A 26502-nucleotide genomic window follows, 5' to 3' on the forward strand; every position below is an offset into this window, starting at 1 on the left:
TTGGTCATATGTTTGACTGTTCGACCTATTGGGCGCAACTAGACCTTCCAATATGGCCGCCGTGGTCGTTCCCTGTATAAATCGGCTTTTTAGATAGCACAGTTTTTCACAGATTGCGATTGCATGCTTGTACAATTGTTTGTCCTTAGCTTTATAAATATACACTGTTATCCATCTTTTCCTATCTGGATCGGCATGTTTTGTTCCGTATACACTTTGTGTGAATAACACACTAACAGTCCGTTTATTATGTTTTGTGTATGTCTTCCCACCGAGACGTCATTACGTCTACGTGGGGGTCTATTTAGCTTCAAAGAATTTGCGGCAAATTTGTCTCTCTGACGCCCGTGCAAGCGACCATGCTGCCCGACTCCATACTATTGGAGTCCTGGTAAGTTCCCTTATGTGTTGGGGTGATTACTGTAATTATTTAAAAGGCAGGCTTGGGTATGCTCGCCGGTTGCATCGCCAATATCTTTGAAGGCAGATAGCGGGAAGAGGGCTTCCAGCAGGAATCGGGTTTTGGTATCTTAGTCATTGCTGGAATAGGACTGCTGGCAATGACTGTCGCTATTATTCATTGGTAATTCGCTTGTGTGAGCTTGCGTTATTGCTGGGGTTCATTGAGAATATTTGATATTTTAACAAAATGCTACTATCAGCAAATGAGGGGTTTATGTTTAAGATGGTTAACCTAGGTATTATTTTTACCCGTAGTCTTCGGTCTCTCGGATGTGCCCGTCCTTTTTACGTGTTACATTGTGGTCTTAGATATTTACTGACTTGAAAAGTAAACATGTCACTAATCAAGACCTCGCCATTCTAGCACCCGCATCTATCGAATTGGACCTGGTTGCCTGAGCTGGTGTATCTCGCACCACAAATAATAGAGGTAAGGGCAGGATCCACATAACCTTTTATATTTTGGCCAAATAGCATACCACTTGCATGATTCTTATGGGATATATTTGTTTTAATCCGATAGATCGCCACCGCAATACTTAGGACAGATGAGCCTGGAATACTTTTTGCAATCAGGCCTAAGGTGAGGATGGGGGCAGACCTCTCCCCGCAGTCAGGTTTTGCAATTATGTGGTGGGTAGCTCGCTTCACTAGGGTTAGTATATTAACTCAAATTGGAAACTGTTGACCTATCCAATTATGTCTTTTGCCCACAGACACGTGTGACAGGTTGCTATACTTTGGGCACACCAGCTACGAGTACGTATTCCTTGGACCTGGTTGCCAGAACTGGTGTATCACACCCTAATAATAGAGGTAAGGGCAGGATCCAGATAACTTATTGTATTGTGGCCAAATAGCATACAACTGGCATGATTCTTATGGGATATATGTGTTCTAATCTGATAGATCGCCACCACAATACTTAGGACACTTGTGCCTGGAACATATTTTTTCCAATCAGGCCTGAGGTGAGGATGGGGGCAGATTTCTCCCCGCAGTGAGGTTTTGCTACGTTGTGGTGGGTAGTTCGCTTCACTGGGTTATTTTATTAACTCATACTGGAAACTTTCGATCCACATAATAATTTTTCCTGCCCTTAGACAGGTGTGATAGGTCGCTTCACTTCGGGTATACCAGATACAAATATTCATCCCTTTGGCATTCATATTGGACTTGCTTCACCCTTGAAATTAAGGTGAGAGTTTTTGTAGAGGTTGGGACTTCATTTTTATTTTTGGGTCGCTAGCATTTGGTCTAAATATAGATAACCCTGATTGAAGTCTATCTATCTGCAGAATGGTTTGATATTGCATGTTGTTGGAGTTGGAAGGTATGGGCTGTTTAATGACATGGCCCATTTCTGAATTAGATATGGAGAATCACAGTCCTTTCAGACCTGCATATATTGTCTACGCTTATTACCAGTTTTTGTGATTTGCAGCTTCAACCCTATGAACTACTGAAGATTATGAAGTCCTCTGTTTGATCTTGTGAAGCTTAATTACTGACCCAGGTGAGATTTATGTGTCAGACTTGTTACACTTTTCGCTCTATGTGACCCAGTGAATTAGTGGTATCATATGGTGATTCGAGAAATGTCGATTTACTTTCTACTGGTGTTGACTATCCAGCCTTTACTTCTTTGATGTGAGTTCTTGATTCTTAATTTGATTTACTAAATGTGATTCCCCCTGTTCTTTTTCCCTCCCTATGATTACACAATCTGGTCTTGACCTTCCTAAGACTCACTAATGAGCAATCACGTAACATCCTTTCTTTCTGGTTACTGAACCTTTATACTAATAAAAGGTGAGAAGTATATGGGAAATGTTTTGTGTGATCAGAACCATAGTGGGGACGTTCTATATTTGGCCTCTTTAATATTATTGGAACGCTAGGAGGTTTTTTGAATTGCTTTTGAATGTTTTTTTCTTTGCTTTTTGAATAGACTTTCTGCCTTGTTATTTCTTTTTGGTTACGGGTGCTTACTTGCTGCCTCTGGTTCCTTTTTGCTTTTTTGTTTCCCCTTTCTCTTTTCCTTTTCTTTCATTTACCTTTTCCATGGACATACAAGTATACAGTGTTCTTATTCCCCTCGAGATGTCTCTCTAAAATGGGACCGTGTGTACAACAATTTGACATACTGTTATCATACAAGTGTCATTTTAATATGTCACTCTTTGTTAAGTAATTCTCTGTGGTTGTATGTGTTCTTACAACAAACTTTGTGTGACACTATGTCTTGGGCCATTCGTGCAAGCCTTTTGCTTGTTGTGCCTTTAATCTACTTTTAAATGTATTCATCTATGTATATATTTGTTTTTTAGTTTGTATATTGTTGTTAGTCTTTTGTAATTGTTACAGCTCTGACGAAGTTCCCGCGGCACTGGGGAACGAAACGCGTTGGCTGTGTGCCTTGGTTTTTTTCAAGAACTCAATAAAAAGAAGAACTTATGAAATACTTCATTGTGATTTGTCCTGACTTCTATGAAGTGCACCTTCCTTTTGTTTTGAACTCTTAATGTAAATAGGCATCTATCAGCAGCGGATGCCAGAAGTTGTTGCACTTATTCTGATTACTTTTTGGTAACTAAAACAGGGTAGGTGCTTGACCTTGGTCTGCTGTTGTGTTTGTACGTCTTTCTTGTTGATCCTCGGATTAGAGACTGTCCTGCACTCGCTCAGTTCAAACAAATGCCCCGATTTGAAGATGGGAGGGAGGAGATGGCCCAGAACCTTTTTGCAATTAACACCATGACTGACCCTGTAGCACAGGGTACGGCAGATAAGCCTAGTTTAAAAACACTATTTCTCAAGTTGGAGCGGTTAAATAAGCTAGAGCTTTCCCGTTGGTGGGACGGGATAACGCTCCAGTAATATCTGGTGAATAAGAAAATCCCCAGGGGATTGCGAATTTTAATTTTTCCTACCTTCGAAGATTTGAGTGAGGAGCTCCTGAATGAGTGGGACAGCAACCTGGGGAATGCATCTTAGATCATTATGCAGATCTTAATCCGCCATGCCAGGGAAAAGGGAGATAAGTTACAAGGAGAAATTGAAACTCTAGGAAAGGAGATAAACGATATGGAGCAAAAGGACTCAATTGAAGAAAACGTTGTGATTTTGAAGAAAGTGATGGAGGACCATCAGTTATATTTAAAGGATAAAAAAGTTGAAAAAGATAAAAAAGGGACGACAGGGATTACCGTGACAGACGTATTTATACGTTCGCCAAGAAATTTGATAACGTCCAGGGGGGAGAAGAGAGAAAAAGAACACGTGAGGACAGGAATGAAAGTGAAGATGCACACTCTATGAGCAGCATTTCCTCCTCCTCTGCTAGCAGTGTAGCTTCCAACATACCACAAGAAACCCCTTTAGGGGAGGGAGCTTCTTCGTTTCAGAAGGAGCTCGCCAAGCTTCGAATAAGCAGCAGACTTCAGCAAAGGAGAGTTCAGCCAAAACCAGGCGGGCGGCAGGAGGGCCAAAGGCAGGTACGGGGCGAGGGTCAATCAAGAAACAGAACACAACAGCAAAGCCCTAAGCATCCAACTGAATGTACAATGTAATCTTGTGAACATGGATGTTATTGATACTGATTCGCATTTGAAAATTGTCAACTTATCGAATAAAATTCTGGACAAAGATGAACTAACAGTTTTGAGTAGAGATCTTAATTTTGGCCCCACACAAGGGGGGGACTTCACCGATACTCAAATTGATCTTTACAGATTTGTAAGAGTTTTGAAACTCAGGGATTATTTTTGTCACCAAACACCACAAACACCAATGCCCCCCACAAGAATAGATAACAATACACATACCATTGCCGATGTACGTAGTATACAATTGTTACTCAGCCTGGATGATGATGGGAATACCGAAATGTCTACTTTACTTAATGACTTTGAGATCGAACGGAGTGGTAATACAGATAGTGGGCTCAAACCTAAATCTAAATTTGTGCCCGCCAACAATTACCATCCCAACATAGACACTTTTTATGATAGAGTGAGTGAGGGCCTATACAAACTGAACTCATTGGACCACCAAGGATCCCGCATCAAACATAACATAACCGCCGGAGAGAGACTAGCATTAGATAGACTTAAATCTGACACTACCATTGTCATAAAAGAGGCGGATAAAGGCGGCAACGTTGTGGTGATGAACCACAGTGATTACATGGCTGAGATTGACCGGCAACTTATAACATCAATTGCTATCAACGTATTACACCCAATCCTATAAAACAGGTTACCTCCATGATTAACATGAAACTAAGTCAATGGAGTGAGATTGGCTTGCTATCTGAGGATGAATTCAGATATTTTCGAGTTGATAGTCCAAGATACCCGTGTATTTACACATTGCCCAAGATTCATAAGGGCCTCGCTTAGACTCACCAACTAAAAAAAATTTGCAATTTGTTGATCTTAGACTCCAGAAATGTGTGACGGATCTTCCCTCGTATATCAGGGATAGTAAAGATTTACTGACTAAATTCAATGATTTCCACTGGTCTGATGATCTGTGCTTCGTCACATTTGACGTAGAGCCTATATACGTGTATAAGTAAAGAATTTGGCATTCATGCAGTTCGAGCCTTTCTGGACAGAGAGTCGGCCGAACCTTATCAATTCAAGGAAATGATACTACAAATGATTGACATCATCTTAAGTAACAACTTCTTACATGACACCAACTGGTTCCAGCTGATTCTTGGTACTGCAATGGGTTCGAAATATGCTCCCTCTTACGCCTGACTCTTCATCGGGTGGTTCAAGAGGGAGTATGCCTGGCACAAATGTGCCTCCCCCTGGACCGAGCATGTTGTGTTCTGGGGAAGGTACATTGACAACATCATCGTGCTGTGGTCAGTCTCTATGGACCTACTATCTCAATATCACACTTACCTTAATGCCAACACCTTCAATGTCAAGTTAACAATGACTTATGACAAGGTTAAGATCAACTTCCTTGACATTCATTTCTATATTAAAGGTGGCACTATACAAAGCACCCTATATAGAAAAAAGACGGCGTGCAATGCAGTGTTGCACGCTGATAGTGCACACTCATGGTCGGTCATCAATAAAATCCACTACGGGGAGATGACACGTCTAAGGAGAAACTGTAGTGAGGATAGCACATACCACACGAATGTCTTGGAATCAAGGAAAAGGTTTTTGAAACGTAGATACGATGGAGTGATCTTGGATAAGGCTATTGAGAAGGCTTCTGTTCTCAAGAGGGATGATACTCGTCAGAAAAAATCTGGAATAACCACTAGAACTAGAAATGATAGAGTGGTTAGGTTCATCACCCAATACAACACCAACAGTAACATGGTGTATAACATTTTGAAGAAGAATTGGAGCTTGTTGCAGGACATCCCCAGCCTCAAGGACCACTTACCGACCAACCCAGCTGTTACATACCGCAGAGGGCTGTCCCTACGTAATGTACTGTGTTCAAGTCATGTAACTACTCCAAAGACAACATGGTTACCTCCCAAACTGACAGGTTTTTACACTTGTGGGAAATGCAACATCTGTCCATATGGTAGGAATAAATGTACCAAGTTTATTTACAATATCAGCAAAAGGTACAAGATCTTACAATTCATTAATTGTAACACCACACACGTTATATACATTGTGGGTTGTAGATGCAACATTATTTATGTTGGTAGCACGGTACGCACACTAAAGATTTGAATTGAAGAACATCGTAGGGCTATTCTTAATGGTGATAGTTGGTATACCATAACTGCACATTACATGGAATGCCACCCGGATGACAATTCCTTTTGCTTTCATGGAATTGACCAATTGCCCCTGGGATCAGGGGTGGTAACCATGAACTAGAGGTCAGACAAAGGGAGGACAAGTGGATTTGTCGCTTGAAAGCCACTCAATTGGGCCATAATACAGATAGGGAATTGCATTACTTCTTTGGATAAGGAGTATGTGCAATGCACTGCAAGTATAGGATAGGGATCTATATTACCATCACTGAAATGTTAATAGGGAACAGTCAAGGTTGACTATTGTAAATTTTAAGCAAATTCTGTCGTTGCACGAATCTAATGATTCAGAAACTATTGGGCCTTATTGGAATTACAAGAAAAAAACTCAGTGTTAGAAGTTATGTCTATTTAATCATATGTTATATATTCACTTTTTCTTTTTCCCTGTGCCCGTACTCTTTCCTTTTCTGCCCTTCTCTAATCTTTCTCTTTTATATCCTCCCCCCTCCCCCCCTCCTCCTTATCTTCTGTCTTGATGGTGCAAGAGGTGTGTTACTGAACATTCAGGGTAATAATTGTAGATGTTATCTTATGTTGACGTAAGCTCTTTAATTAATAGTAGACCGAATCTGAATGAAATTATTTATTCATTTACTTTTCTGCGTTCCTTTTTTTGATCTGTGTCCCTACAGTAATTTTGGCTTGGTCATATGTTTGACTGTTCGACCTATTGGGCGCAACTAGACCTTCCAATATGGCCGCCGTGGTCGTTCCCTGTATAAATCGGCTTTTTAGATAGCACCGTTTTTCACAGGTGGCAATTGCATGCTTGTACAATTGTTTGTCCGTAGCTTTATAAATATACGCTGTTATCCGTATTATTCTATCAGGATCGGCATGTTTTGTTCCGTATACACTTTGTGTGATTAATACACTAACAGTCCGTTTATTATGTATCGTGTATGTCCTCCCACCCGAGACGTCATTACGTCTATGTGGGGGTCTATTTAGCTTCAAAGCATTTGCGGCAAATTTGTCTCTCAGACGCCCGTGCAAGCGACCATGCTGCCCGACTCCGTACTATTGGACTCCTGGTAAGTTCCCTTATGTGTGGTGGAGATTGGTGTAATTATTTAAAAGGCGGGCCGGGGTATGCTCGCCGGATGCATCACCGATATCTTTGAAGGCAGATAGCGGGAAGAGGGCTGCCATCAGGAATCGGGTTTTGGTATCTTAGTCATTGCGGGAACAGGACTGCCGGCAATGACTATCACTATTATTCATTGTTAATTTGCTTGTGTGAGCTCGTGTTATTGCTGAGATTCATTGAGAATGTTTGATAATTTTTCAAAATGCTACTATCAGGAAATGAGGGGTTTATGTTTAAGATTGGTTAATATAGGTATAATTTATACCCGTAGTCTTCGGTCTCTCGGATGTGCCCGTCCTTTTTACGTGTTACAATGTGGTCTTAGATATTTACTGACTTGGAAGGTAAACATGTCACTAATCAAGACCTCGCCATACTAGCACCCGCATCTATCGAATTGGACCTGGTTGCCTGAACTGGTGTATCTCGCACCACAAATAATAGAGGTAAGGGCAGGATCCACATAACCTTTTATATTTTGGCCAAATAGCACACCACTTGCATGGTTCTTATGGGATTTATTTTTTTTGATCCGATAGATCGCCACCGCAATACTTAGGACGTCCGCGCCTGGAATACTTTTTGCAATAAGGCCTAAGGTGAGGATGGGGGCAGACCTCTCCCCGCAGTGAGGTTTTGCAATTTTGTGGTGGGTAGCTCGCTTCACTAGGGTTAGTATATTAACTCAAATTTGAATCTGTCGACCTATCCAATTATGTCTCTTGCCCGCAGACACGTGTGACAGGTTGCTCTACTTTTGGCACACCAGATACGAGTACGTATTCATTGGACCTGGTTGCCAGATCTGGTGTATCTCGCCCTATAATAGAGGTAAGGGCAGGATCCAGATAACTTCTTGTATTGTGGCCAAATAGCTTACCACTGTCTTGATTCTTATGGGATATATATGTTCTAATCTGATAGATCACCACCACAATACTTAGGACGCTTGCGTCTGAACATATTTTTTACAATCAGGCCTGAGGTTAGGATGGGGGCAGATTTCTCCCTGCAGTTGGGTTTTGCTACGGTGTGGTGGGTAGTTCGCTTCACTAGGGTTATTTTATTAACTCAAACTGGAAACTTTCGATCCACCTAATAATTTTTCCTGCCCTCAGACACGTGTGACAGGTCGCTTCACTTTGGGTATACCAGAAACGAATATTCATCCCTTTGGCATTCATATTGGACTTGCTTCACCCGTGAAATTAAGGTGAGAGTGTTTGTAAAGGTTGGGACTTTATTTTTATTTTTGGGTCTCTAGCATTTGGTCTAAATATAGATAACTCCGATTAAAGTCTATCTATCTGCAGTATCGTTTGATATTGCATGTTGTGTGAGTCAGAAGGTATGGGCTGTTTAGTGACATGGCCCATTTCTGATATTAGATATGGAGAAGCACAGTCCTTTCAGACCTGCACATATTGTCTGCGCTTATTACCAGTTTTTGTGATTTGCAGCTTCAACCCTATGAACTACTGTAGATTATGAAGTCCTCTGTTTGATCTTGTGAAGCTTAATTACTGACCCAGGTGAGATCTATGTGTCAGACGTGTTACACTTTTCGCTCAATGTGACCCAGTGAATTAGTGGTATCATATGGTGGTTCGAGAAATGTCGATTTACTTTCTACTGGTGTTGACTATCCAGCCTTTACTTCTTTGATGTGAGTTCTTGATTCTTAATTTGATTTACTAAATGTGATTCCCCCTGTTCTTTTTCCCTCCCTATGATTACGCAATCTGGTCTTGACCTTCCTAAGACTCACTTATGAGCAATCACGTAACATCCTTTTTTTCTAGTTACTGAACCTTTACACTAATAACATCCTTTCTTTCTGGTTACTGAACCTTTATACTAATAAAAGGTGAGAAGTATATTAGAAATTTGTTGTGCGATCAGAACCATAGTAGGGACGTTCTATATTTGGCCTCTTTAATAATATTGGAACGCCAGGAGGTTTTTTGAATTGTTTTTTAATGTTTTTTTGTTTGCTTTTTGAATAGACTTTCTGCCTTGTTATTTCTTTTTGGTTACGGGTGCTTACTTGCTGCCTCTGGTTCCTTTTTTACTCTGCTTTTAAGCTTTTTTCTTTTTTGTTTCCCCTTTCTCTTTTCCATTTCTTTCATTTACCTTTCCCACCCACGTACAAGTGTAGAGTGTTCTTATTCCCCTCGAGATGCCTCTCTAAAATGGGACCGTGTGTACAACAATTTGACATACTGTTATCATACAACTGTCATTTTAATATGTCACTGTTTGTTATATAATTCTCTGTGGTTGTATGTGTTCTTAGAACAAACTTTGTGTGACACTATGTCTTGGGCCATTCGTGCTAGCCTTTTGCTTGTTGTGCTTTTAATCTACTTTTAAATGTATTTATCTATGTATATATTTGTTTTTTTTGTTTGTATATCTATGTTAGTCTTTTGTAATTGTTACAGCCCTGACGAAATTCCCGTGCCACTGGGGAACAAAACGCATTGCCTGTGTGCCGGTGTTTTTTTCAAGAACTCAATAAAAAGAAGAACTTATAAAATACTTCATTGTTATTTGTCCTGACTTCTATGAAGTGCACCTTCCTTTTATTTTGAACTCTTAATGTAAATAAGCATCTTGGAGCAGAGGATGCTGGAAGTTGTTGCACTTATTCTGATTACTTTTTGGTAACTAAAAGAGCGTAAGTGCTTAACCTTGGTCTGCTGTTGTGTTTGTACGTATCTCTGAGTAGTTCCCAGGTTTAGGTGGAGAGCAGCTCCTGTATAGAGCACCCTATAACACCAGTGTCCTCAAATTTCTGCTTACCTATCAATGTTTTTGAGCATAGGATTAGAATAGTGCCTTCCACACTGAGATAGAAAAAGACAACGTATTTTGCCATTTCTACAGCAAAGCCTTTAAGCATAAGATTAACACAGTGACATCCATGCTGAGCTGTAAAATGACAAAATCCAATTACCACTCCAGGCACAGTATTATAGCTTTGGATTGGTAAAATACTATCCAAGCCAACCTGAAAAGGATGAAAAGCAACCCCTGACACGCGTTTCGCTCTCATTATAGCTTTGTCCAGACACAACGGAGCACCCAGTATAAGAGTGCCACATAAGTTATGCAAAAAAGAAGCATATATATATATATATATATGTATATATATTTATATGTATATAACTTTACACACAATTTCGTTTAAGTTTTGCTAATGTTGATATTTAAAAATAAAAAATTATGTTTTTTTTTACTTCCCATACATTTCTATAGTTATTTGTTGGTTTCATTATTTTCTACGCGAGGGTGCTGCAGTACCAGTGGTTGGCCATGTGTGATGCTGAACTTACTCTAAGGCTGAGCTGCAGTACACTTACTACTGTATTGGGTCCTTTTAAATGTAATAACTTTAGAAGTTCATTTCATGAATAGCACCGGTTTACTCTTTTGTGGGGGTCTTTGTTCCTCTCTAAACCCATACCTAACCCCGTCTTAACTCCTCCTTATTCCTCCATTTTTCCCTCACAATAATTAGTAAGTATTCCTCATTTTCCAGCCACTCCTCATCATTCTTTTGATACAAAAATGTATATGCACATTAGTAGTACTACTAGGTATTTTTACTAAATGTACTGCAAAATGCAGATTGTGAATATTCCCTGCTTTTGATTTAGGCTACATACTGATTTCCCAGAGATGGGGGATCCCGTGGATACGGGTCACCTAAGGGTGGATTTGTAAGAGAGAGAGAAGAGAGAGTGTAGTGCTTCAAATTGCACCGAGAGACACTAATGTGTACAAGGTATTGCACTGTGTAGTATTTTTCTTTCTTTGAAAAGATGCCCTCTCGACATTGGAGTTATTGTGTCTGTTGGTTGATTGTTGAGTGCTGAGCTCGAACATACCACACTAACTCCTTGAGCAGCCTAGGACTGTCCTCGCTATCCTAGGATCTCTGATAGAATATCGAGGACAAAAATATTGTTTGGACAGAATATCATGTCAAAAATGTTGAGAAGAATATTGAGAAGGTAAGTGCAAATAGGTAACTATAGATTTGCTATTCTGATCTCCACATCTATGTAACTTGAAGATATCGCTACGGTACTTATATGTGGAGTTAAGTATAGCAAATATTTGCTTACCCATAGAAACTTACCTTCCCGATATTCTTGCCCTCAATATTCTTGACACAATATTTTGTTTACATGATATTTTGGACTCGATATTTTGTCCAGGCACCATATCGTGGGAGTCAAGTGTGGAAGAGGTCTCAGTTTGCTGCGCCTTAGTAGAGCGGACCCCAGGGCCCAGAGGCAAATGAGTCCAATCTCCACTGGTGGGCCCTAGTAGCACTTGACCGATCTGTAGCTCTCCAAATGGTGTCTGACTTTGTCTAAAATCGAAAAGTGTGGTATTGCAAAGTTTGACAAATCATCAATAGTGCAGTTTAGGCACATGTTTTCAGTGAGTGACACGTTGGATTAGGATTAAAATTCGGCCAGGGCATGCTAAAAAAACAGTGGCCCACATTTGCATATTGTCTTTCCGCAAAACACTGCTTTGGTGAAGTTTTATAAGAATAAGGGGGTTGGAAGGGGGGGTCTGACAGAGGCATGTTTTCTTAACTTTACTTAGATTTAAAAAAATGCACTATTAGTTCACACTGGTGAAACACACCTGAAAACAAGTGGGACCACTTCTGCTCAGACCCCCTGCTCAATATGCACACATTAATGGGCCGGCCCAGCGAGAGAAAGGGAGTGGCACCTCTGCTTGTTGATAAAAAGGAAGGTAATGGATGTCAGGCGGGCAACTAGAGCCACATTTCGGAGGGGGCTGAAAAATATTTCGGGGGGACTAATTCTTCCAACCAAAGACAGAGTGGCTGTAAGAATGGGTGAACACAACAAAAGCCTCATTTACAAATAATGGTCTTTTAAAGACCTGTTAAGTACTCGGGTGAGGCTGCAATTAGATGCTTGCCAGCCCGCGAAGACGGGCTGACACACACGACGGGGGGAGGGGAGGGGGGCTGAAGCCCCGTGAGCCCAATGGGTGTTACGCGCCCGATGGATGCCCCTCTACCTCCAGAAATATCACTCAGGCGCCCACTGGGCCACTGGTGGCATCCGTACAACACAGACACTGCCCAAATCCCCCCCCCAGGTTTTCCAAAAAAGCAGCTAACAGCCGGACCTCGGATATCGGCCCCTCGGCCATTGCCCGAGTGCCCGCCTTACCAATCTGGCCATAGTGAGTGAATTAACAGAAAGCACATTATAGGTTACTTGATATTATCTGATTCAATGGCATGCGAGGCCGCAGATGGAAAAGCTGTCATGGAGGCTGTTCCTTTAACTGCTCAGTACACAATGCATGAGGCACAGAGAGCACCAGGTTAAAGTTGTGCTGTCTGTTCGCACAGAAACATGTTAACTACCAGTGGAATTCGTAAATTAATAACTCATGCCAGGCTTTTCAAGACGTCTAGTCAATTATTGATTAACTCTACCCGGGGGGCATGACCCCACGATATTACAGGGCACATGGGAAATCCTCTTGTCGAATTCCAGCTATTTAACAAGCACAGGCTGGCCTGTGAAATAAAATATATTTCAGGGGAAATAACTCAATTCCGCATGCTGCTCAACATCCACGGCTTGATTGCTGATACATTTTGACGTTGTATTTCCTTATCGTGTATCTTGGAAGAAAAAAAACATATATCTTCTTTCTGTGCGTCGTTGGTATATATCTATTTATCTATTACATCAATATGAACACTTCAGTACTTTTAACATTAGCTGCTACACATCATAGGATAGTGTTCTTGCATGATTGAAGACAATAGATTGCAAAGACATCTCCTTAGTAATATGAATCCACTTATTAGATGTGCATATCAGCGCTTAAACATAACATAACGTGTATTTGTAGGTTACGACATTTACCGCAGCAAGGTCTCTTGAGCCTATCACCAGACAAATGTTACTGAGCTCAATGGTACTCGTGTTATTGACATCAAAATATTTGAGAAGCTGTGATCACTAAATCAGAGAGAGATCCCTGTCATGGATGAACTAGTTCATTGAGCCACCAGACCGAGATTTTCACTAATATTGCTTTCGAGTGGGGAATGTAGAAGTGCATAGAAACAAATAATGGACTGCCATTCAAGTTAGAGCAGTGGTTCCCAAACTTTTGACTCCTGAGGACCCCCATTGAGTCACCACTGGAAGCTGGGGAACCCCACGCAATTTGTAGGATTTAAAATTCAAACATTAAAACAGTAATTCGAAAAAAATAAACACACATGTGCACACAAAACAAATATTCGCATTAGTAAATATTTTAGAGGCATATTTACAAGCCACTATCACCATGAGAATGTCATTTTTTGGGACGTTCCCATGGCGATAAGGGCTTCGCTTTACTTACAAGGCAGTGATAAGCCACTTAACATGGCTTAACACTGGCTTGTAAATTACACCCCCTTTCACCCAATGCTTAGCGTGAAAGGGGTGGGCAGTGGGTGTTACGGTGGGCGTTCCACCGCAACACCCATTGATTTTGACATTTCCCCCTATTAACAAGGGGAGTGTAAATGGGAGGCAGCGCCAAAATTAAGTCCAGGGAAAACCTGGTCTCAACTTGGCGAAACAAGGAGAAATTCTTTAATTCTCCTCGTTTTTGCGAAACACCTTCGATTGTTTATGTTCAGGAAAGATGACCCTTCCTGCACATAAACAATCTTTTAAAAAAATGAAATGTTGTAACTTACATGTGTGCTGCATTAAGCAGCACATATAGAAGTGGCAAAACGGCATTTCAAAATTGTTTATGTGAGGGAAGGGCGACCTTACTGTGCATAAACAATCTTCCCCTGCATGTAGACACCCTTGCACTATGGTGCAAGGGTGCCTTTCATTGGCGCCACAAAGTTAAGTTTAGCGTGAGCATAGGGGAAACACAAGGCTGTATCATATTCTTGTAAATATAGGTGCAGTCCTGCATTTCTGAAGAGGGGGAGAGTGTTGTTAAGCCAAGGAGGCTAACAACTCTCTCTGCCACTTCTGTTGTATTTTATATTGAAAGAATTTGGAAAAAATGAAGGAAATTGATGGGAAGGTTGGTGCTCCATCTCTTTTAAATGGTTGGTTTTATTTTGCTCTACGGGGCTCCTGCTTCTGCCAGGGCCAGACTGGAAACCCAAAGCAGCCCTGGCAAATGTTTTCAGACCAGTCCCCATAGGGTGCACACCAAGTGCAGTGAGTGAGCCTGACCACTACAAAGAGAGCTTTGGGATGCTCCCCCCAAAAAATATTTTGGAAACAATGGTGCAGTCTACAACACAGTTATCAATACATATTGAATTGTATTAGCTTTCAAAGAGTAGTAAATTAAGTCCTTACTACGCACTAGAATACGACAATCTTTTTTGGGGCTCTTCAAGGATTCTCCCACTATCAGCCTCCAACAGTATCTCTCATCTCTCCTTAGCCCCTCTGTCACATGTATTACATTTTTTATAGCATCTCTCATACCATTGTATGAGAGAGAGCACTTTACATCACACACACATAGAGACAGTGAATCATACATGTAAATCAGTGTATAAAAAATGTCAAATAAGGCAAAGGGGACTACAAGGTGTAGAATTCACGTCATTCATACTGGTAGGCATTTTTAAATAGTGCTTGGTCTGAAAAAGCACAAACTCAGGATGCAGAACATAGCACAGTGGTCAGCATTGACTTTAACAATAAACATGTATTTCCACCCAAATAAACCTTTTTAGCGGTATCAGGATAATGAAAGACTGGGAAAAACATGTCACTAACTTGTAACTTGCAGTTTGATAGAAGCTCTTTGATGACAGTTTATATGTCACTGTGCTAGATTACGATTGTCACTGCACAGTACCAAAAAAATCTCTGTTTTTTAATATGCATTATACATGTTCTTTGCGGATATATGATGTTACAACGCATACTATTACAACGCATACCGTTATAACGCATCTTTTACAACGCGAATACTGTTACAACGCATGTTTTTACAACGAGTACTATAACAACGCAAAATAGTACTTATTTAGCAAAAATACCATTACAACGCAATATATAACAACGTATACCATTACAACGCATAAATAAATATATATATATTTTTTTTGTAAAATAAAACCTGGCACGGGATGCAGGGAAAATAGGGGTTTTGGGTGGGGAAGTGTATTAAAAATCGGTAAGAAAAACTACCATATTATTACGATTCCTAATTAATTATTTAATAAATTAATACTCGAGTATTAAAATTAATACTCGAGTACTTACATTAATACTCCTCTTGTTAAAATTATATCATTTTTCGTAATTACATTTTTTTAAATTAAAACAAACGAAACTTTAATAATATACACGATATGTATTTTCTTAATATTACAACCAGATATATATAATTCATGGACGCCATTTTGAAAAGGTATTACAATATATTGAGTCCTACTATTATTTCAATTAATAAATACCACAACACATTATCCAAAATGGATGCCAAAACGGCTGATATAACGCTATGTAAATTACTTATAATTAATTTTTAAATTATACGTTTACACAGAAATAAATGTAAAATTAAAAAGCAATTGTAGCGCATATTTTTACAAATAAAATTGAGTTACTAAACCAAACTTATAAATAGTAGCCAGACACCATTTTGAAACTAGTTGATTCTCAACTACCCGAGAGAGCAGACGTGAAATCTGAACATCTGACCTTTTCACCCTTTCATACCAGTTAGACTGACTGAGCTACTGAGCAACTGAATAAAACGATTAACAAGTAAGTAACGTTTATCGAAAACGTTAACAAAATATATACTTTTTATTATAAGTGAATCTGAAATAAAATATTAGTAACTATCCTTTTTATTTAAAATTGAATTAGATGTTACGAAAATGTTACTGGGAATTTAAATGAGTTGAAAAATAAAACACCATTTAATTAAAATACGATAAGAAATAATTAATACTTATTTTTTATATTACTCATAGAAATCACTTCCAATCCACGGAAAACGTGAGACCTAAGATATAACATTTTTTTGGAAAAAACGAACCGTTTTTCAAAGTTAGAAGAAGGTACATCATCATTATACATTAAACGACTTTATCATGCATTACTCGAAAAAGGTCGCATTAAGAATAAATATTGTAATTTTTTTTGACAGAAAATTTACTTCTAAATTACATTCCGGACCATAACTGCCCCAAAAAAGTTTATCGACATCTTTAAAAAAGGTAATAAAAATATTTTCGTGACAAACTAAATACAGCATTTTTAAGCAAAAATAAATCCAGTTTAAACGGAAAATATTATTCTAAAATAGTACATTATTTCTGTGTTTCTTGAATTAAAAAACATCTACACTTTAAGGAAGTAAAAAGTCACTTTCTTCACAAGTTATAATTCACACATTTTTTACCAAACATTTCTTTTTAAAGGACACATCTCAGCAAGATCTTCAAAAAGATCTACTAAAACCAAAAACAATATCAGAAACCCATCTCAGGAAAGAAAAGATCCAATTCGAAAAGTAAGTGAAAATCAGTTTCCATTATACACATATGAATAAAGCATGAATACAAATAAATGCAGGATAGTGTAAAGCTACTAATAACTATTCCAACTCCATGTAATTGCTGCAGTAAGAAAAGTGCAGGATACTCTAGAGGTGTAAATTAGTATTCCACCTCCATGTAAGTACAGCAGTGGGGAAAGTGCTGGATAATCTTAAAGTGTAAATTACTATTCCAACTCCCTGTAAGTGCAGCAGTAGGGAAAATGCAGGAAATTCTAGAGGTGTAAATTATTACTATTCCAACTTCTGGTAAGTGCAGCACTGGGGAAAGTGCTGGATAATCCACAGGTGTAAATTACTATTCCTACTCCGGGTAAGTGCTGCAGTAATGAAAGTGCAGTTAAGTGTCGAGGTGTAAATTATTATTCCTACTCCGGGTAAGTGCTGCAGTAATGAAAGTGCAGGATAGTGTAGAGGTGTAAATTACTATTCCAACTCCGGGTAAGTGCAACAGTAGGGAAAGTGCTAGATAGTCAAGAAACCTGTAAAATAATATTCCTACTCCATGTAAGTGCTGCAGTAAGAAAAGTGCATGATACTCTAGAGGTGTAAATTATTATTCCAACTCCATGTAAGTGCAGCAGTAGTGAAAGTGCTGAATAATCTTAAAGTGTAATTTACTATTCCAACTCCCTGTAAGTGCAGCAGTAGGGAAAGTGCTGGAAAATCTAGAGGTGTAAATTATTACTATTCCAACTTCTGGTAAGTGCAGCACTAGAGAAAGTGCTGGATAATCCACAGGTGTAAATTACTATTCCTACTCCGGGTAAGTGCTGCAGTAATGAAATTGCAGTTAAGTGTCGAGGTGTAAATTAGTATTCCTACTCCGGGTAAGTGCTGCAGTAGTGAAAGTGCAGGATAGTGTATAGGTGTAAATTACTATTCCAACTCCGGGTAAGTGCAACAGTAGAGAAAGTGCTAGATAGTCAAGAAACCTGTAAAATAATATTCCTACTCCATGTAAGTGCTGCAGTAAGAAAAGTGCAGGATACTCTAGAGGTGTAAATTAGTATTCCAACTCCATGTAAGTGCAGCAGTAGTGAAAGTGCTGAATAATCTTAAAGTGTAAATTACTATTCCAACTCCCTGTAAGTGCAGCAGTAGGGAAAGTGCTGGAAAATCTAGAGGTGTAAATTATTACTATTCCAACTTCTGGTAAGTGCAGCACTAGGGAAAGTGCTGGATAATTCACAGGTGTAAATTAGTATTCCAACTCAATGTAAGTGCAGCAGTATGAAAAGTGCTAAATAATCTTGAAGTGTAAATTATTACTATTTCTACTTCAAGTAAGTGCAGCAGTAGGTAAAGTGCTGGATAATCCACAGGTGTAAATTACTATTCCTACTCCGGGTAAGTGCTGCAGTAATGAAAGTGCAGTTAAGTGTCGAGGTGTAAATTAGTATTCCTACTCCGGGTAAGTGCTGCAGTAGGGAAAGTGCAGGATAGTGTAGAGGTGTAAATTACTATTCCAACTCCGGGTAAGTGCAACAGTAGGGAAAGTGCTAGATAGTCAAGAAACCTGTAAAATAATATTCCAACTCCGGGTAAGTGCAGCAGTAGGTAAAGTGCAGATCAAAAGTATATTTCCAGTAATATAATTCTAAAATTGTGCATTATTTCTATGTTTCTTGAATTTAAAAACATCTAAACTTTAAGGAAGTAAAAAGTCACTTTCTTCACAAGTTATAAGTCACACATTTTTTACAAAACATTTCTTTTTAAAGGACACAACCCAGCAAGATCTTCAAAAAGATCTACTATAACCAAAAACAATATCAGAAACCCATCTCAGCAAAGAAAAGATCCAATTCAAAAAGTAAGTGAAAATAAGTTTTGATTATACACATATGAATAAAGCATGAATACAAATAAATGCAGGATAGTGTAAAGGTACTGATAACTATTCCAACTCCAGGTAAGTGGTGCAGTAGAGAAAGTGCAGGATAGTCTTAAGGTGTAAATTAGTATTCCAACTCCATGTAAGTGCAGCAGTAGGGAAAGTGCTGGATAATCCACAGGTGTAAATTACTATTCCAACTCCCTGTAAGTGCAGCAGTAGGGAAAGTGCTGGAAAATCTAGAGGTGTAAAATATTATTATTCCAACTTCTGGTAAGTGCAGCACTAGTGAAAGTGCTGGATAATCCACAGGTGTAAATTACTATTCCAACTCAATGTAAGTGCAGCAGTAGGAAAAGTGCTAAATAATCTTGAAGTGTAAATTATTACTATTTCTACTTCAAGTAAGTGCAGCAGTGGAGAAAGTGCTGGATAATCCACAGGTGTAAATTACTATTCCTACTCCGGGTAAGTGCTGCAGTAATGAAAGTGCAGTTAAGTGTCGAGGTGTAAATTAGTATTCCTACTCCGGGTAAGTGTTGCAGTAGGGAAAGTGCAGGATAGTGTAGAGGTGTAAATTACTATTCCAACTCCGGGTAAGTGCAACAGTAGGGAAAGTGCTAGATAGTCAAGAAACCTGTAAAATAATATTCCAACTCCGGGTAAGTGCAGCAGTAGGTAAAGTGCAGATCAAAAGTATATTTCCAGTAATATAATTCTAAAATTGTGCATTATTTCTATGTTTCTTGAATTTAAAAACATCTAAACTTTAAGGAAGTAAAAAGTCACTTTCTTCACAAGTTATAAGTCACACATTTTTTACAAAACATTTTTTTTTAAAGGACACATCTCAGCAAGATCTTCAAAAAGATCTACTAAAACCAAAAACAATATCAGAAACCCATCTCAGCAAAGAAAAGATCCAATTCAAAAAGTAAGTGAAAATCAGTTTTCATTATACACATATGAATAAAGCATGAATACAAATAAATGCAGGATAGTTTAAAGGTACTGATAACTATTCCAACTCAAGGTAAGTGGTGCAGTAGAGAAAGTGCAGGATAGTCTTAAGGTGTAAATTAGTATTCCAACTCCATATAAGTGCAGCAGTATGGAAAGTGCTGGATAATCCACAGGTGTAAATTACTATTCCAACTCCCTGTAAGTGCAGCAGTAGGAAAAGTGCTGGAAAATCTAGAGGTGTAAATTATTACTATTCAAACTTCTGGTAAGTGCAGCACTAGGGAAAGTGCTGGATAATCCACAGGTGTAAATTAGTATTCCAACTCAATGTAAGTGCAGCAGTAGGAAAAGTGCTAAATAATCTTGAAGTGTAAATTATTACTATTTCTACTTCAAGTAAGTGCAGCAGTAGGTAAAGTGCTGGATAATCCACAGGTGTAAATTACTATTCCTACTCCGGGTAAGTGCTGCAGTAATGAAAGTGCAGTTAAGTGTCGAGGTGTAAATTAGTATTCCTACTCCGGGTAAGTGCTGCAGTAGGGAAAGTGCAGGATAGTGTAGAGGTGTAAATTACTATTCCAACTCCGGTTAAGTGCAACAGTAGAAAAAGTGCTGGATAATCCACAGTTGTAAATTACTGTTCCTACTCTGGGTAAGTGCTGCAGTAGGGAAAGTGCTTGATAGTCTACAGGTGTAAATTACTATTACAACTGCAGTTAAGTGCAACAGTAGATAAATTACTTGATAGTGTAGAAACATGTAAAATAATAATCCAACTCCTGGTAAATACTGCAGTAGAAAAAGTTTTGCATAGAGTAAATATATTATTTATTATTCTAATTCTATATAAAAGTTATATATAAGAAAGTGCATAATAATATAGAGTTATACAATAATAATAGTGGTGCAATAGGAAAAGTACATACAAATCTAGGGGGAAAATTTTTATATTCACAAACTTAATATTTTTTTTCTCTCTTTTCAGGAAATGTCTACACATCCAACAGCAAAATATATCTCTTCCAGGAAAGGAAACCAACTACTTAATCATGCAGGTTACATTTATTGTAAGGATAGGTTAAGTAATCCACGGATTCATTGGAGATGCGTGCAATACCATACAACTCGTTGCAGCGGCAGAGCGGTTACGGTCAATGATATTATTGTAAGAACAACTGACCATAACCACTCTGCCTCTGCAATGGAAGTTGATGTTAGAGAAACAGTTAATGAAATGAAAGCTATTGCAAGCACCTCCAATGAATCCACAGGATCTATTTTGAGACAGGTTGCACAACATGTCCCTACTCATGTTGCTAGTAATATTCCAACTATTCATAATTTGCGTAGAATTATACACTGTCAAAAGCAGGCAAGTAATACTCAAGTAAATACGCCACATAGTTTTTCTGATATCAATATTCCTCACGAACTTACAATTTCTTTTGCTAATGAACCTTTCCTACTGCATGATAACGAAAACCCTCTAAAGCGTATTTTAATATTTAGTACTCCACGTAACCTTGTAAAGCTTGAAACTAGTGAAATTTGGATGATGGATGGGATGTTTAAAAGCACGCCCCATCCATTCACCCAAATTTATACTATCCACGCAAAAATTAACAACAGTGTAATACCCCTAGTGTATAGTTTGCTGCCTGATAAGACTTCTGCAACTTACACAGAATTTTTAACTGTGATAAAATTAATAACTAAGCAAAGCCCTAGGAAAATAATAATGGATTTTGAATTGAGCATGATTAATGTGATCACCAAAATGTACACGGATACCCAAATTCAAGGGTGTTTTTTCCACTTTTCCCAGGCATTCTGGCGTAAATTACAGAAAACACCCTTAGTTACAGAATACTCAACAGACAGCAAACTTCAAGTAGAATTAAAAAAATTAACAGCTCTTTGTTTTGTCCCTCCCGAAAGTGTAGACGAGTACTACACTGCCATTACAGAATCTGATTATTATTTAACAAACGAAGACAAATTGGCACCAATTCTAAATTATATGGAAGACACATGGATTGGACACCTAGGCAGATCGGGTCGCAGGAGGAAGCCACGTTTCCATGTGGAGTGGTGGAACTGTTATTCGAGTTGCCTACAGGGAGAGGCTAAAACAAATAATGCCATTGAGGGATGGCATAACTCCTTCAATCATTTAATTGGAAAACCCCACCCTAATTTCTATTCATTTCTTGAAACTTTGAAGAAGGAGCAAAGCTTTCAAGAAATGAGACTATCACAAACTCTCACAGGTAGTCTAAACTCACGGATTACTCAAAGAACTAAGGAAATGTCTGAACGACTATTGGGACTTTTACAACAATTTTCGTTGTGTGTGGCTCTAGATTACCTTGAGAATCTTGCTAACATCCTTTCTTTTTAAACTGTTTTTCACATTACTTTCCTGCTTTTATCCAAATTTACTCTCTAATTTAAATTGGCAATAAACCTTTTTACTTAAAAAAATTTCTAATTTTGATGTTGGGTCACCTTTTTTTTTTACTTAAGTAATTTTTTACCAACAATTTTTTAATAAACCCCTTTCATGTATTTTAATTTTTTTAAATTTTTTTAATAAAATTTTTTGAAAAATTGCAAATTTAATATTTGCTACCCTAATTTTTTGACATTATTACTAATTAATTAGAAATGACTTTGCAAATGTAATAAATGCATTTTTAATAACTTTCAGAACTGTTCTTTCAAAACTACACCATAAAATTGTTGATAAAACTATGTATTTAAGCAAAATATTGATATTTCCATGAAATTACAAATATGTGCTAAATGTTATTATAGACACGAAAATAAATCATACATATATTAATCTCCTTTCTTTTCTTCAAAAAGCGAAACACAATCTGGCCTTTTCAATGTTAAAATCCAATGTAACCTGATTTTCTCAATCCAAATATAGTAACTCCAACAAAAACCATAAATATACACTTCACCTTATTTTTATAATAACGGTGAACATTAATTCTGCCTTTAAATATAATAAAGCAAAAAAGAAATAATTCATGAATCTTTTACTTTAAATTTAACAATTGAAATACAAAGCAGAATTATAATCAAAAATTTTTAAATAAAATTAAATGGCAAACAATATAACCAATCATAATATCACTTTTTTGCAAATATTCCAATATTTTGAATGTCCAACAAAAACATTATTTTTTTAAAAAAGAACGAATAAAACATTGGAAATATCACTGTTTACATTTGAATAATATTTCATCAACAATTACGTGAAACTAACTTTCTCAAACTCCATTTTTCTAAACTTTAATTTCACTCGAAAATGCATTTAAATACATTGCATACATAATTATATTTATTGTATATTAATTACAATATAAAACACTTTTACATCATTTAATAGAACTGATTATTTCATTAATCTAATTACCGATCTTCCCCACGCCCTCCGACCCAACATAGGCATATTCTAAAAATACGAGTAGCGACATGTTGTTTTAATAACATTTTTTTCAATTCGAGCAACCTCTACTTAACTTATCCTTAAAATAAATGATAATCTTTATTTGATTTACAATATTATTTAATATTTAAGTGGTTTCCTACCTGAACGTAGATCAGCGTCCTGCTGCTTCCTGCTGCTTCCTGCTCCGGTACTCCACAAAATGGCCGATGACGCTCGCGTAAACGTAATGACGTCAGGATATGCTGCAACAATAAACAAAGGACTACTGTAGATTTATATTTAATACATTATTTGCAATAAAGTTATTTTTTTTATATTTTTACATGATTATTAAAAATGTTCAAAAATATACATTAAATTTTAAAAAAATAGAAGTTTATTTTAATATATTTCTTGAATAAGAAAATAAAATTTTTACTTACTAAAACACTGTTTGTACGTTTTTATTTAATTAATGCATTGTATATTTTCATAACTATTTTCATGTAAAAATTGTACTTTCTTTTCTTACCTGTTTTCTTCTTTCTTTTCTGTTATTTTCTGTTTCTTTCCTTTACTTTACTTTGCTTTAATTCCGGACCGCTATACATATATCAAGGTATCATAAAAATAAATGAAGGACAAATGTATCCATTGAAAACAATGTTAAACCGTGGGAACCATAATATTATAATAAGTTTTTCACAAATATATTCTTTTAAATTAATTTCTATTTATAAACTTATAAAATATTAAACTGTTTCTTTAATTCCCAATTTAATTTTTTTAAATACAATCTATTATCTTTTTTAAATAAATGGATTTATTACTATTAAATTGTATAATACCAAAATTAATACTCAAATTAATTATACATACAATAAATTTAATAATTATAAATACAATATATTTATTAATTAATTTTTATATATTTAAATTAGTTCTATAATACTCAAAATATTACTCAAATTAATTATTATTAACTTAATAAAATAAAAATCTTATAAATGAAAACAAATATATTATTGACTAATTTTTACATATTTAAATTAATATTATAATACCCAAATTAATACTCAAAATAAGTATAAATACAATAAAATTATTAATTAATTTTTACATATTTTAATTAATTATTTAATACCCAAATTAATACTCACATTAATTATTATTAATAATATTTTATATTTCACATAACTATATTTATACTCAATTAACATTTACCATATTAATTACTAATAACAATAAATTATAATTATAAATACAATAAAATAATTAATTATTTTTTACATATTTTAAATAATTATTTAATACACAAATTGATACTCAAAATACTTATAAAACAATATATTTTAAAATTAATTTTTACATATTTAAATTAGTTCAACAATACCCAAATTAATACTCACATTAATTATTATTAATAATATTTTATATTTCACATAACTATATTTATACTCAATTAACATTTACCATATTAATTACTAATAACAATAAATTATAATTATAAATACAATAAAATAATTAATTAATTTTTACATATTTTAATTAATTCTTTAATACCCAAATTAATACTCAAAATACTTATAAAAACAATATATTTTATTACTTCAATAAAACCCAAATTAATACTCACATTAATTATTAATAATAAGATTTTATATTTCACATAACTATAGTATTTACTAATAAAAAATAAAATAATAATAAATATAAATATATATTACACAAACAAATAGACAATAATAGCCTTTATTAACTATACACATATCATACAAAATGCGTTGTAAAAGTACATGCGTTGTAATAGTATTTGCGTTGTAACAGTATGAGTTGTAAATGTATGCGTTGTAATAGTATCTGCGTTGTAAAAGATGCGTTGTAACAGTATTGCGTTGTAAAAAATGCGTTGTAACAGGTGTATACCGTTCTTTGCAGTAGGCATGTTAACCCTCTGTGCTACATTAGATAATTCAAAGCTGCCACTGGACAAAACTCTCATCTCTCCCCAGCAGGTACATTAATCACTGGTGTTATCTTGACACTTTTATTGTTGTTGTACTGCTAAACTGCTAATTATACAAGATACTTTCAAGTGCTTTTAAAACTGCTGCCTGCGGACCCCCTGGGAATGTGTAACGGACCCCTGAGGGTCCGCGGACCACAGTTTGGGAAATACTGAGTTAGAGGATGTGTGGAGAAACAATGGATTTTACCGCGCAAATATTGTATATATGACCGTAGTTTTTTTTTCTTTGTAGACTTTTATATAGCGCGAACTAGACCCGAGAAAGAGGCCATGAGAGTGCTTTACATGAGCACCAGTTTCAATCAGTGGTCGAAGTGGGCGGGATCGGAAGGGCACGGCGTGCCCCTACTTTTAAAATTTGTTACAGTCCTTTCCCCTACTTCTTTTTATAAAAAAAGCGTCCCAGGAATGGGCCATATTAAAATGATAGATGCCTTAATCATTCAGCCGTGTCCCTTGTTTGGTGCATATCGAGGAAGGCCTCAGCAGTGCCCACGACCTCCTCCCATTCCCCTCTGTATCTGGGGACAGGGGCCTCAAAAACAACACTGAAAGGGCCGTCAGTGGGAAAACTGCTACCTCTGATGGCTCTAATGGTGCAGTGATTAACAGCTCATTTACGCGACCTGGCTACCCCACTGTGACCAAAACAATAGTCACATCAGGAAGCTTTGGTGGCCCCACCCTGACCTAATATGCCCTTTATTATCGGGCTCACCCAGACGACAGACACCACCTCCTGAAAAAGAAGAAAAGGTATTCAGTGAGGAATCAGCTGGCTGGCTGCAAATTTGCTCTCCACCCAGCCAGAACTGGAAAATAGGAGGAAAGCAGGCCCCCAGCTGACCCAGCCCCACCAGCCTCTCCTGGATATTGTTCTGCGTGCCTGCCCAGAGATCCCCAGCCCCTCCTTTACAGCTCTGCTCTTTTCTCCGCACTGGGGTCTGCAAGAGGAACCTGGACTGCCTCTGAACTCCATGCTCGCTCGTAAATAAACATCACGTAAGTTGGGAAAATTAAAGAATATCTTGGTGCATTTTTTTTTCCAAACATTTAATGTCTTACTCTGATTTTTTTCTTATGTTATTTTATTTAATGTGTCTTATGTTACTAGATTTAATGTGTACGGCTGCTCAGTTAGTGTTCAGGGATGTGGTCTTTTATAAACATAGGAGCAGATTCACAATAACTGGCGCATCCCGGCATATCAGCAAGGATGCGGCAGTTATTGTGC

General features: G+C 37.1%; 1 long non-coding RNA gene across 1 annotated transcript; it reads left to right on the forward strand.

Moving 5' to 3' along the window:
- Positions 1-1176: 1176 nt before the first annotated feature.
- On the forward strand, positions 1177-2948 carry LOC144771725 (uncharacterized). Its single transcript, XR_013599449.1, has 3 exons — positions 1177-1278; positions 1907-1978; positions 2811-2948. It is a non-coding gene; the product is annotated as an uncharacterized LOC144771725 (long non-coding RNA).
- The last annotated feature ends 23554 nt before the right edge of the window (positions 2949-26502 follow it).

The sequence above is a fragment of the Lissotriton helveticus genome, chromosome 8 (genome assembly GCF_964261635.1).
Source record: "Lissotriton helveticus chromosome 8, aLisHel1.1, whole genome shotgun sequence".
In the NCBI taxonomy this organism is placed as follows: Eukaryota; Metazoa; Chordata; class Amphibia; order Caudata; family Salamandridae; genus Lissotriton; species Lissotriton helveticus.